A 15,149-nucleotide genomic window follows, 5' to 3' on the forward strand; every position below is an offset into this window, starting at 1 on the left:
TTAAATGAGCAAGCAATTCTAAAACCAATATTCAATCTATAACTACACACCAACCAAGTAACCACTCAAACAACAAATCATTCAATCAAGATGCAGCACTTTGGCAAATTCAGCTTTTAGAAAGAAATCTTTTATAGCCCTGTGGATATTTATGTAAGCCCTGTAGAGAATGTAATTTATTTCTTCAATGCAAATCCCAACCAACTCATAATTTAAATAAACTCTTTGTTAATTTGTATTTGGGTGTTAACCAATCAACGTACTTCCTTTGAGGTTTCCGCAAAGTATATTAGTCAACGAACATACTCCCATTTGGTTTCCGCAATCCCAAATCAAAATTAAACTTTGGTTTATTTAATTTCCAATGCACGTAGTTTTTATGGTTAATAAAATTAAAACATCCACACATTTTATATTTTTGCTAAAATTTAAAGAGAGTAAGGGAAAGAGAGTGACACCGGATTTTTACGAGGTTCGGTATACCCCTAGCCTACGTCCTCACCTTAGGCAAACCACCTAAGAATTCCACTATACATGTTCCTTTCTGGGCGGACAAAAGCCATTACAAAAAAAAACCTCTTTTTTAGGAAGAGAAACCTCTCCAAGCGACAACCCATGCTTGGTCCAACGATCCAAATCAACCTTGAATCGTCAAAGAACTATAAGATTGGAATGAGAATCTGCGAAAAAGCACTCTCAAAATAGAGTAAATTTGTACAAGTTAGAGCTCTTAATATACTACAAAACGAATACTAAATAAACAAAATGAAGCTCAAGATTTAGATATCACCGAAGGTTCTTTCTTAGAAATAGAGAAAACTTAGTTGCAAATCAGAACCATGGCTTTTGATCAATAGAAATTTCGTAGAGTTCTCCCAGCAAGAATGTGAGCAAGTATGGATTTAGGAGAGTGAAATTCAGATGCTTGTATTGCTTGAATCATTTGATTCATTGGGCTAAAGAGGTATTTGTAGAGTTTTCTTGAGAAAAAGTTTCCTTATTTATGAAGTTGACTTGGAGTTGGTCAACTTTGCAAAATATTTGAAATCCTATAATTAAATTTGAAAATCTTCCCATTAAGTTTGAATTTCAAAATCTCCGTGGAGTCAGTCGGCCGACTCACTCGACTAGGTCATTTTTGGGCAGGTCAGTCGACTGGACAGGTGGTTGACAGCATTCTGTCTGTCCAAAAATTAATTCCAATAAATTGTCAGTCGACTGACTGAACTTAGTTCAAAAATGTCAATCGGATGGATGGATCAGGTGTCAGTCGGCTGACTGATCACAAGTCAAAATAGTCAGTCGGTTGGGCAGTTATTCAACATGTTGTTTTGTCAGTTGGTTGAGCCATTTTAGTGTGTTCTGGTCAGTCGGCTGACCAAGCCATTTTTCAAAAACTTCCATTTTTTAAGATTTTAAACTTTTGTTTTTAAACATTTGTTATTTGAAAGACTCAAATGTAACTTTTCAAAACTTCCATGGTTTTAAAAAACTGGTCTCTAAGTCTATGTTCCATCCTAATGAGCTTCATATATCTATATAATATTGATTTGAAGTATTTACAAATGACTTTCTAAACATGAACTCAATAAGCACTCAGTCTCCAAGATTTTGTCCATCTCTTGAGGTTCAGCTTGACTTCAAGTCCCAATATCCTTTAAGCTTTCATGCACTGCTTCTATACTCCCAGAAGCTTTCATTTGATTGGCTTTATTTTCAGCTTGCTTCCATGACAAACATGAGCATAGTTTTACTTAATTCTGAAATAAAGTCACTCAACAATACATGTTAAAATATCCTTAATTTGTTATCATCAAAACAAGATTGAAAAGCCTAGTTAGGCCAACAATCTCCCCCTTTTTAATGATTACAGATGAGGAGCAAAGATGAGCGTGCCTTTGAAAAGGCTCCCCCTTACTATAAGCATTCTTTCAATATAGCATTTGGAGATGTTCAATATGCCCAAAGTCAAGGTCAAAGATATTCAATATGCAAATAATATACTTAACATAACTCACCATAAGCTCAAAAGCATGCTCAATCAATATGTAAAATCATGACTATTCCATGACATCTTTGCTTTCACAATTTCTCCCCTTTTGGACATCATTCAAAACAAGGGGAAAGAATCAGGTCATACTAAGCAATACAAGCAAAGCAACCAAATGAAGTGTTTTGTCACACAAAATACAAAATTATAGTAAAAAGGTTACAAGATTTAGGTTTTTAAGTACAAGAATAGTAAAAACATCAGCTTTCATCATCAGGATGATCTGCTTCTTCTTCTTTATTCCTTTCTTCTTCCTCTGAATCATTTTCTTCTTCTTCGTTTTCAGAACCATGCGGTTCTTCCATATCTTTGTTATCATCAGCTTCACTTTCTTCTTTGGAGTCGTCTTCATCACTGGCTGGAGTTGAACTGATATCCATAAGCTCAATGGTACAAGAGGAACTAGTTAAGTGTTTCTTAATTCGACTCAAGCATTCATCAAGTGAGGAGTAATTTGCTTGAAGGTAAGAAAAATTGGTTTGAAGGGATTGGATCCCTGTATGCATGGTTTTCCTGAAGGTGGTGAATGGTTGATAAAATGGATTAAACCACGTAGGAGTAGTGGTAACAGGAGGTTGACGTACTTAACCTCCACTTTCCTTTAGTGTCCATTCATCCTCACACTTTTCATAACCCATTAATTTGAGAGTTGTGGAATTGAAAATGTCATAATGAGTGCATTTTACAAAGAAATAAGAAGGGGAGGATACTTGAAGTTTTGCAAAAAACAGGTTAAGGATTCCTCCATAGGGAAGGGCGACTCGCCGTGCTTCCACACGAGATATCATCCAATTAAGCATAAGACTTGGTAAGTCCAGTTTCTTGCCCTTGAGCAAGCACTAGAGGACAAAGCATTCTGTATAGGAGATATACGCGTGTGATCTAGCTTGAGGAAGTATGTTGTATGTGATGATTTTTTTGTAAAATTTGAGCTTGAAGATTCAAATGCTTATATAGCGGTGGATTGTCAAAAGAAACAGGCTCGGTGTCCAATATCAAGGGAAGAAATTCTTCAGGAGTGAAACCTTGTTCTAAAATCCTAGAGGTACCAAAAGGAGGACATTCAAAATCTCCTTTGGTGATTTTAAAAATTTTTGCAAGGGAGTCGGGAGTGAGAGAAGTGGATTTTCCCATTACCTTGGTAGCAAGTCCGTTTTCTTCCTTAACTAGATTCGCATAGAAAATTTTTACAAGTTTTGGGAAGTGTCCCTTGGCTTAATATAGAACAAATTTTTTCCATCCTAGAGCCTCGAATAATGAAATGGCATGAGGGAAATCGGATGTGAAAAATGAGGTATCGAGGATTTTACCTAGAATTGGATCCACCGTGCTTAGGTGATTCCAATAAAAGCTTTTGGTGTGTGGGGCTATGAGCCATTGTTCAATCGAAGAGTCTTTAGTGATTTGAGAAGAGGTGGAGGGTTTCTTGCTTCCAACAATCATGGTTCTTGGCATTTTTTAAATATTTCTATGGAAAACCGAAGGTGGAATTGCTAAGGTTGTGTGAGATTTTGGAAATGGAGGATGGGATTTCAATGGTTTTAGAGGAGGTGGAACTGAGGAAAGGAGAGAAAGAGAGTACAAGTGAGAGTAAACCCTAGGTCAGTTGACTAACCACTGGAAGGACTTGGGTTTTAATAAACGAGTCTAGGGTTTTTCTATCATTCAGTCGACTGACTCTATGGTCAGTTGGCTGACTGCTTTCTATTTAAGAGGAAATGGCTTAGTCAGTCAGCTAAGTCTTGGGTCAGCCAGCTGACTATAACTCTCTTTACTCAATTTCTCTACTATGTAATAGACCAAGCTCTCTTAAATGCTTATGAATTCGTCTTCTGAAAGAGGTTTAGTGAATATATCAGCCCATTGATCATTTGTATTGATAAATTCAAGAGTTATGTCTTCTTTATGAACATGATCTGTAAGGACTTGCCTACTTTACCATAGCATATTTTACCATATTTTTTTTCACATAAAAACATAACATCATTCTTAATTACCCTGTTTCCCTATTATACTGATATAAACATGGACAACCCAGACCCGTGGGTACCGGGGACATACCTGCCAAACAACTTTGACACCTAAGCTGTAGGAAACATAATTTACATACAACCATCCAATAAATCACAATACCAGAGTTTTATTAAATTCGCTAATTTTATATATATATATATATATATATATATATATATATATATATATAATCATCCACCAAAAGACTGAAATTATCCTAGGGCATATTCCCAAAATAAATCTTACCCTAGCACAACAACTCACCCTTCTTACAGGGTAGCACAATCCAACTCTACTGTCGCGGAGCTCTATCTACTCCTTTACTCGGATTTCTTGAAATTTTTTAATGCTGGGGTGAGACACCTTTCAGTAAGGAAAATAAACTAGTATTGGTGTTTGGCAACGTGAGTAATTTCGTGTTGTACATATAAAAAATACATAAAACATAACTAGAAAAGTCTGACTATACTAAACTGAGTAAAATATGATTTTTCTATTCATAATATAACATACTGCATACTGTACATGGAAACCATCTTATATAACTATACTATATTGAAATAACACTTAGGATGGATAGCTAGCTTATGTCATGTCTGTTGACCTTATAGGTCGCACTCGGTTTTGATAATGACAAATACTGGTATTTGATGATTGTCAAGTGTTTGTGCAGACTTAATAAATATCCCAAGGAATGACACTTGAAGCAACCAGAAGACCCTGAAGACCTTTAATTGTAATTGTAAATTCAATGATTGTAATATGGGTTTGTAATAGTAACTTATGATGTAGTCTGTATTTTCACATCATGCATATAGGATATATGGTAAGCTTAATAAGACCATAGCAAGACTCTAGGTCCCAACACTCACACACATCATATAATATATAGTAGTATTGAAATTGTGCCTTAAATTGAACCAATATCAGGATGTTGAGAGAGCTCGAGCGACTGAACCCTTGGAGTTCAAAACTCCTCGAGCGCCCGAACTGTGGACAAGTCAACAGTTGACTTAGGTTCTCGGGTGACCGAACCTTTTTATACATACCTTCCATAGGCGCCCGAACCCCTCGAAAGGGACAGTCCACCAACTCGAGTGACAGACTATTTTAGTTCAAAAAGAACCCCGAGCAACCGAACACATGGATTTGGGCAACCGAACATAAGACCGGGCACCCAAAGTCATGAAGCAATGCTACTGACTTTGATTTGGGTCTTTGAATGTGAAACCGGGTGATCAAACTAAGTTTAATAAAATTTATTACTGAGTCTTGTCGAGCGACCAAACCTCGGTTCAGCCACCCGAACCCCGACCGGTTAAAATTAATTTAACCGTGGTAAAATAGGGTTAATTTGGGCTGACTGCATTTTAACCATTTGGGACTTTTTTAATTATTCCCAACATGTCCCAATCAGTTAAAATTTTACCCTTGGCTATAAATAGGAGTTCATTTGCAAGATTAGACTATTATTAGCGAATAGCTTAGCCAAAATATCCTCTCTTTTGAAAATATACCTTTTGGCCAAATACTCTCAAATCTCCATTCCTTTGATATATTCTGAGATTGTGTGAACATTTCTAGAGTGCTTGTGATTGCTATAGATTGCTAGAAACTCCCTTTTGTTTGATTGATTGCTATATTTTATTGGGGAGTTTTAGCGTAAGTTTATCCCACAGATTTTCATACTATAAATCTTCTGTGGGGATAAACTAAGTACGCTTAGGGTATTTACATCTTTTTTTCAAGTATCTAATAGCTGTGGGGATAAACTAAGTACGCTTAGGGTATTTACATCTTTTTTTCAAGTATCTAATAGCTTGATTTTTGTTGTGCAAATATTTATTCAAACAAGCAAATATATTTTCAAACTAGTATTGTGAATATTTCATTGAGGAAAACCTTTTTGAAATAGTTTGATCATCTGATTCGTATCTTTGGAATATTGATTTTCTATTGAAGTACTTTGTTCATATTCATGTGTTTGGTTGTAAATGTTTTGTGCTTAGGGATAATGAACACTTAGGAAAATTTGACTCTAAGTTTGATGAAGGTATTTTCCTAGGTTATGCACTTAATAGTAAAGCATATAGGGTTTTCAATAAAAGAACATTGACTGTCATTGAATCTATTCATATTGTGTTTGATGAATCTAATCAATTTTCTAAGAAATATGATGAAGATGATATTGATATTATAAAATGCTTAGATAAATTATCTATTGATAACAATGCAAGTGAAAACCCAGAAGAAAAGGAAAAATCATCTGAAGATAATGAAAATCAGGAGTTGCCTAGAGATTGGAAATACATTAGAAATCATCCTATAGATCAAATCATAGGTGAACCATCCCGTGGTGTAGCTACAAGATCCTCTTTGAGAAATATAGTGAATTATTCTACTTTCTTATCCCAAAAAGAACCTAAAAATATTAAAGCAGCAATTGAGGATGAGTCTTGGGTGATGTCCATGCAAGAAGAACTTAATCAATTTGAAAGAAGCATAGTGTGGACTCTATTTCCTAGGCCTAATGATCACACAATTATTGGAACTAAATGGGTATATAGAAATAAGAAAGATAAGAATGGGGTAGTAACTAGGAATAAGGCTAGACTAGTTGCCCAAGGGTATATCAGGAGGAGGGGATTGACTTTGATGAAACATATGCTTCTGTTGCTAGGTTAGAGGCCATTCGTATGCTACTTGCTTATGCCACTTTTAAAAATTTTAAATTGTTTCAAATCGATGTTAAAAGCGCTTTTCTAAATGACTATATTAATGAAGAAGTATATGTAAAACAACCACCCGATTTTGAAAATCATAAATATCCTGATCATGTTTACTGGTTGTCCAAGGCCTTGTATGGATTGAAACAAGCTCCTAGAGTTTGGTATGATAGGCTTAGCGGTTTTCTACTAGAAAATGGGTTTACCCATTGAAAAATTGACACTACACTTTTCATCAAATCCAAAAATGATGATATGCTCCTTGTTCAAATTTATGTGGACGATATCATTTTTGGAGCAACTAATGATGAGTTGTGTAATAAGTTTTCCAAATGCATGCAAAGTGAATTTGAAATGAGCATAATGGGTGAACTTAGTTTCTTCTTAGGGCTACAAATTAAACAAACTAAACATGGAACTTTCATATGCCAATATAAATATATCAGGGACTTGCTAAAGAAATTTAATATGGAAGATTGTAAAATTCTTGGTACACCTATGAACCCTTCCAATAAGCTTGATAAAGATGAGTAAGGAATCCCTGTTGACGTTAAATTCTATCGTGGCATGATTGGGAGTCTCCTATATCTCACTGTTAGTAGGCCTGATATTATGTTTAGTGTGTGTATGTGTGCTAGGTTTCAGGCTGCTCCTAAGGAATCCCATCTAAAAGCAGTTAAACGAATCCTTAGGTATCTAGTTGGAACCATAAAGTTAGACTTGTGGTACCCTAAGCATACTACCTTTGAGATTGTGAGTTATACTGATGCTGACTTTGCCGATTGTAAGGTTGATAGAAAAAGTACCAGGGGCACTTGTCATTATTTAGGACAATCTCTTGTTTCTTGGTTTTCCAAGAAAAAAACCTCAGTTGCTTTATCCACATCTGAAGAAGAATATATTGCGGCTGGAAGTTGTTGTGCCCAAACTCTTTATATAAAACAACAACTTATGGATTTTAGATTGCACTATGACACGATACCGATTAAATGTGACAATACTAGTGCAATCAACATCTCTAAAAATCCTATCTCACATTCACGAACTAAACATATTGAAATTCGACATCACTTTCTTTCGTGATCATGTGCAAAAAGGAGATGTGGCTCTTGAGTTTGTATGCACTAATGAATAGTGGGCGGACATTTTCACTAAACCACTTCCAGAAGATAGGTTCATAAAAATTAGACGTGAGTTAGGTCTCATGCACAGTAGAGATGCTTCTTAGATGTTTCATAGTTTGCATAAATTTAGGGAGAGCTCTCAAGTGATATGTACAAGTCTCAGCAACTAATATTATTGTCGACATATCTTATTGCCCTAGACTTTGTGAATATTGACTATTTTTTGTGATGTATACCTCTCTTATCCACTTCATGATGATATTGGACTTTATGTTTTATTGCTTTGATCATATTGGAACTGTTTGAGTAGTTGTGGATAAATTGTTAGGATTTATAAACTCAAATAGATCATTGTTTATATAGGATTTGTTTTGGAAATTCCTATTTACAAACGGCACTCTGCCGAAATTTTTCTTAAACTTTCCAAACTTATTGTGTATAACAATGCTTATTACCCATTGCCATTACCTAGGGTTCTTACTTTTATGGCCCTTTTTGTTATTGCCAAAAGGGGGAGATGTAGGGGCAAAAATTGGGTTAACTAATTAGATTGAATTGAATTGAGGATTGAATTGCATTGAATTTATTGTTTAGACTTTTACATGATGCACGTTGTTAAGGGGAGCCTCATAAGGCTATACCCATTTTTTGCATTATGTATTTGTCATCATCAAAAAGGGGGAGAATGTTGACCTTATAGGTCGCACCCGGTTTTGATAATGACAAATATTGGTATTTGATGATTGTCAAGTGTTTGTGCAGACTTAATAAATATCCCAAGAAATGACACTTGAAGCAACCAAAAGACTCTGAAGACCTTTAATTTGTAATTGTAAATTCAATGATTGTAATATGGGTATGTAATAGTAACTTATGATGTGGTTTGTATTTACCTTACTTGCACATCATGCATATAGGACATATGGTAAGCTCAATAAGACCATAGCAAGACTCTAGGTACACTCACACACATCATATAATATATAGTAGTGTTGAAATTGTGCCTTAAATTGAACAAATATCAGGATATTGAGAGAGCTCAGGCGACCGAACCCCTAGAGTTCAAAACTCCTTGGGCGCTCGAACTATTAACAAGTCAACAATGGGCGACCGAACCTTTTTATGCATACCTTCCACTGGTGCCCGAACCCCTCGAAAGGGACAGTCTACCAACTCGGGTGACCGACTGTTTTAGTTAAAAAAGAAACCCGGGCGGCCGAACACATGTATTCGGGCCACCGAACATAGGACCGAGCACCCAAAGTCACAAAGCAATGCTACTGACTTTGATTCGGATCTCCGAATGTAAAATCGGGTGGCTAAACTAAGTTTAATAAAATTTATTACTGAGTTTTTTCGGGCGACCAAACCTCGGTTCAGCGACCCGAACCCCGACCGGTTAAAATTAATTTAACCGCAATAAAATAAGGTGAATTTGGGTTGATTGTATTTTAATCATTTGGGACTTTTTTAATTATTCCCAACATGTCCCAACCGGTTATAATTTTACCCCTGGCTATAAATATGAGTTCATTTGCAAGATTAGACAAGGATTAGCAAATAAATTAGCCAAAATATCCTCTCTTTTGAAAATATACCTTTTGGCCAAATACTCTTAAATCACCATTCCTTTAATATATTCTGAGATTGTGTGAACATTTCTAGAGTGCTTGTGATTGCTATAGATTGCTAGAAACTCCCTTTTGATTGATTAATTGCTATATTTTATTGGGGAGTTTTAGTGTAAGTTTATCCCACAGATTTTCATACTATAAATCTTGTGTGGGGATAAACTAAGTAAACTTAGGGTATTTGCATCTTTGTTGCTAGTATCCAAATAGCTTGGTTTTTGTTGTGCAAAGATTTCTTCAAACAAGCAAATTTATTTTCAAACTAGTAGTGTGCATATTTCATTGAGGAAAACCTTTTTCAACTAGTTTGATTATCTGATTCGTATCTTTGGAATATTGATTTGCAATTGAAGTACTTTATTCAGATTCCAAGATATTGCTTGTATTAAACACTCTTGAGCATCATACTGATTATATTGTATTGAGTGTTGATTGCACAAAATTTGCATCACTAAGCTTACACTATATCCATATCATTGATGTGTATATGAATGTGCGTATTTGGGTATATATCTGCTTTACGTGAAAGCATTATCTTTGTACCATCTGTTTGAGAGAATATTATTGTATTTCCAGGTGTGGCCTGAGGGGACAGTAATCCAGCCCGGTAAGGATTGGTTGTAAAGGTTGAGGTCAGTCCTGTGTTAACTGACCTGATTTGTTTAGGTGCCGCTCCAACCGTTTGAGTGAGCAATTATAGTGGTAATCCTTGTGCTTGTTAGCCAAAGTGGGGACGTAAGCAATTGGTCGAACCTCGATAACATTTATGCGTGTCACTCTTACTTTACTTCTTTCTAGTGCTTGTATTGCTAATTAGATTACTTTATTTAATTACTGATACATATTACAACTGATTTAAATTACTTTCACTAGATTGTCCATAGGGTTGTGAACATACTGTTGTTAGGAGATTTACCTAGGGCTTAAATTTTAAAAATACCAATTCACCCCCGTATTGGGCTCACGGTAAAGCTAACAATGTCTTACCCCCTACATAACTGGGTTGTGTGGCCCGAAGGTGGGACCTACCAATGGCTAGCCAACCAAGCTAGATCAAACATAAGTTTGTAAGTACGATGGGCCTACCCCACTTGGTCCCGGACTGCCAAGGGAACATCACCACTCTACACTCAAGCCACATTGACTACCATCTCCCACACTACTGGTCGTGTGGTAGCACTATCATAATTCTAAACATATAGCTACGGTATCGTGCTCCTGAAAATTGAACTAAACCATACCATCCAAGTTCTGATATCATATAATACGATTCGTATACTAAACATAACTGTTTCATATTTCATAATAATATTTGACATGATAATATTTCATGAATTTTGTCATAACATACATGAATATGGCATCTGGGCCATATGAATCACGTCATCTGCACTGGTATAACATAGCATGTAATCTTGGCATCTGCGCCGACAAATCATAATATACTAAACATGAATTTCTTGCCCTGTTTACATAACATTCATGAAATCATAGTTTCTACAACTTTTTATAATTTTCCTGAAAACTGGAAATACATGTTTATTCTGAAATAACATAATATTCCATAAGCATAATTTTCATGGTAAATAATACTCATGCCACATAAGATAGATAACATTCTGGTGTAAAATTTATTCTAAAATCATATTTCCTGATAAAACATATTTAAATCATATCCTTGTTCACAACAGTATTTCACAAACATAATCTTACAATATACATATTTTCCTGAAATCAAATGCTATAAAATAATGAATAATTTTATGAAAATAATGAATTAGTTTATCCCCTTACCTAACTTACTGAGATGCCCACACAGTTCAATCCTAAGCTCGTGGCATTTCCAGCACAAAATCTACAATTTCCATTATCAACAGAATTTCAACATAATTTCCATAAAACATTACCTAGGCTCCCAATAACCTAAATAAATTATTAAACACCAAAATAATCAAATTACCTTGATTTTCCAGAACTATGCCCGCAGGGTCCCAAAATTACACCTATGGCACTTACCCGAGCCTTGAATTTAATGACCCTAATTCAACCTCAAAATGCCCACTATTTAACATTTCTAAATATACAATAATTAAATAATAATTAGCCCCTTAATAACCCGCTTAGCCTAATTTTGGGGTTACGCCTACGACGACCCCACAAGAAATTCTCTCTGCTAGACTTGTAGAGAATCATCTCTAGATTCTCGTGGTAGTGTTCGATCGTCAATTGGGCTTAAGATTTATGAGAAATTGAGGTAAAAGTGAGGACTGAGCTTACCCGAGGAGATATGCTTACGTCACTCCTATGATAAATCCGCTCCAGTAGAAATGTTGGTGGCGGAGAATGGAGTCCACGGGTACTTTCTGATTTTCTATCAGGCAAAAATCAGTCGAGAAATTGAAGGATGTGGGAGAGAGAACGGAGACAGGAGACAGAGACTCTCAGAGGAAGGGACGCAGCTTCTTCAGGAAATGCACTCAAGGTGGGGGGGCAGATTCTTCAAGAAATATCATTCCTGAAGGATCTTTTCCTTTACTAACTTATATGATATTATATAAATATGTATATAATAATAATAATAATAATAATAATAATAATAATAATAATAATAATAACCTTTAACATATATGTTTATATATATATATATATTATATTAATATATGATATCATATTATTTAATTAATAATTATTATTTATTTAAATTAATTATTTTATTTATTTATTTATTTATTTAAATCACTACATTCTTCTGTAATAATTATTTTTGGGGCGTTATATAATCTTTTAGAAAATGATGTCTTATGTCAATGTGCTTGGTTCTTGAGTGAGAAATAGGATTTTTAGATATGTTTATCGCACTCGTATTGTCACACTTAATTGGTATAGTTGTGTATCCTAAATTAAAATCTCTTAATTGCTTGTTGCTTCATATATATTGTTTGTGTAGTGACCCGAAAAATTTAAATGATAAAATAATGGGAAAAAATAATAGATGAAAAGGATAAATAAGGAATAAATAAAAAGAGGGGGAAAGAAGAAAGGAAAAAGAAATTTAAAAGGGGATAATAAGCAGGTACTTGTCGACGAGCAGGATTTTCTCGTCGACAAGTGATGTTGTGAAATCTGTCGCTGAGTATGCATGTCTCGTCGATGAGGATTAAACGATAGGGTTTTGGCTATTTTGAAACTCGTCAGCAAGCTCACAACCTTGTCAATGAGTGTTCTTTAGTGGTTCATCGACGAGTCTTATCTTCTTGTCGACGAGTCCACATGGCAACAACTTATATAAATTGAACCAGAGTTTCTTCCACGCCAAGGAAATCAAATTTCCTTTAATTTTCTCTCTCTAGGTCATCTTCTCTCCCTTGTATCTTGGAATCCGGCCCGGATTCAGCCTGAATCGCTAAACGGAAGTCGTTACGGTGTTCTAGGGAAGATTCTCTACACATCTAGCAGATCAGTTTCCTAAACTGGGCATTTTGGGAAACGCTCCTAAGTTAAGGTAAGGGTCTGGATTCTCAGTTTTGGGTTTTTATAAATTTATTTAAGGTTATTAAGTTGAGAAAATATGGAAATAGTAGTTTATTTGGGTTTATTTAATTAAACTAGGGTTGTTGAACCAGGGACCAAGTGAGCATCACAAGCGTCAGTTTGGGATACTTGTTGGTGTAGTTCGAGGATTCAGGTAAGGGGGAAATTATATATATTAAATCAAGTTTTATGGATTAAATAAAAATGGACTATGTTATATATGTATATATGTTTTCATATAGGTATAAAATGTCAACCATGTAAATTATGTTTTCTGAACTTAAGACTGCTTATTTAGTTATGTATATGTGAAAATGAACTGATGAAAGTGGAAAGTATTTCCAGGATAATTATGTAAGAAATGAAAGGTATTTTCAGCATGTAAACGTTAAACATTGGTTGGCTTATTTTATAGGCAATGTATGAACTTTACTGCTAAAATGTGTGGCATGAGTGGATAGAAATGTTGTGTAAACATATGGTATATGTATGAGATGTAGGCTATGTAAGTAATCCATTGATAATGAAATTTTATAAGGACCATGTTGCTTCTGTTTGTTAATGCAACCATGTATGCAATGACAGCTAAAAGGAGTTGTAGACTAATTGATGACAGCTAAAAGAAACTGTGTTAGCAGATTCTAGCGCATATCTATGTGGACTAACTAATGTACAACTAAAAGGAGTTGTAGTGCGAATGAATGAAATGAAAAGGAAATGTGAATGAAATGGATGTGAAATATGAAATGTAAACGATGTAAAATGTTAAAGGTCACGTAAAGTGAAATGCTATGAAATGCTAAAGTTATGAACATAAAAAGTTATGCATGGTTGAATAACGACAAACAGAATGATGTATTAGGGTATTATCAGGTATTTATGCTAGTAGAACAAGTTACGTTAGGGCAGGGCAAACTCTTCGTCTGAGGGCTTCCTGAGAAAGGTGAGTGCAGTAGTAGTATCAGATGTAGCAGTAGGCTACATAACGCACTAGGGCTGAGAGAAACAACTTGTATGGGCAGGTAGATTTCCTTATTCTTGGAAGCCTTCGCTAGTAAACTTTTGTATGAACTATGTGAGTATGTGATTAATCTGTCACTTGAGGGCTTACTAAGTAAGGTGAGTGTTTTGGTATGCTTCAGTTGTGACCATTGGGTTGCCTAATGTATCAAAGCAGAGGGGTGCTACTTGTATGGGCAAGTAATCACCCCTATCCTTAGGTAGTCTCGTGGGTAAATATTTGCTTGTGTACGATTAGGTTCAGAAAATGATTTCAAAATTTATGTTAATGGTTTGCAAATGATATTAAAATGTTGATTATAATCTCATGTTGACCACACTCTATTTTCAATATATATTGTTTCTTTCCCTTACTGAGATGTGTCTCACCCAATTATGAATTAATTGTTTTCAAGACCACCACGTAAACGAGCTTAGAGAAGCTCGAGGTTAATAGCATTTTTGGGGTTATAGAAAGAGAAAAGGGTATAAACATTATGATGATATTTTTGGGATGTATATAAGTTATGTTTTATGTTTTATTTTTTAAGTCTTTTGGATTTTATGGATGGTTGTGAATATTGGAAGTGTTGGTTATATTTTTGGAGATATGTGTATATATGGAAATGCAGGTGATGAATGGTTATTATGGATTATTGATAGAACTAGTAAACTCTGGTATTATTTGTATGATTGAAGATCATAGTTATGTTTTTCGTAGCATATGTATGTATGTAATCGTTTATGGAATATCAGGATTTTCAGGAATAACGCACCAGACCGGGTTTAAGGAATCAGGGCGTTACAGTTTGTGCACAACAACTCTCGGCTGCCTCAGCTGTTGACAAGGCCACTGAGTTTTGTTTCTTTGAAAATCAAGATACTAAACATTTTCCTAAGAAGTGACATGTGCCACTTGTGCTCTTTCTATCAATTTTGCATTCGATAGAATCTGCATCTGAATAGCTAATTATTTCAAAGTCGATGTCTTTTGGATACCATAGTCCTAGTTCAATTATGCCTAATAAGTATCTTACAATTCTTTTTACAGCAACTTGATAAGATTCCTTAGGTG

The sequence above is a fragment of the Malania oleifera genome, chromosome 9, assembly GCF_029873635.1.
Source record: "Malania oleifera isolate guangnan ecotype guangnan chromosome 9, ASM2987363v1, whole genome shotgun sequence".
Taxonomy (NCBI): domain Eukaryota; kingdom Viridiplantae; phylum Streptophyta; class Magnoliopsida; order Santalales; family Ximeniaceae; genus Malania; species Malania oleifera.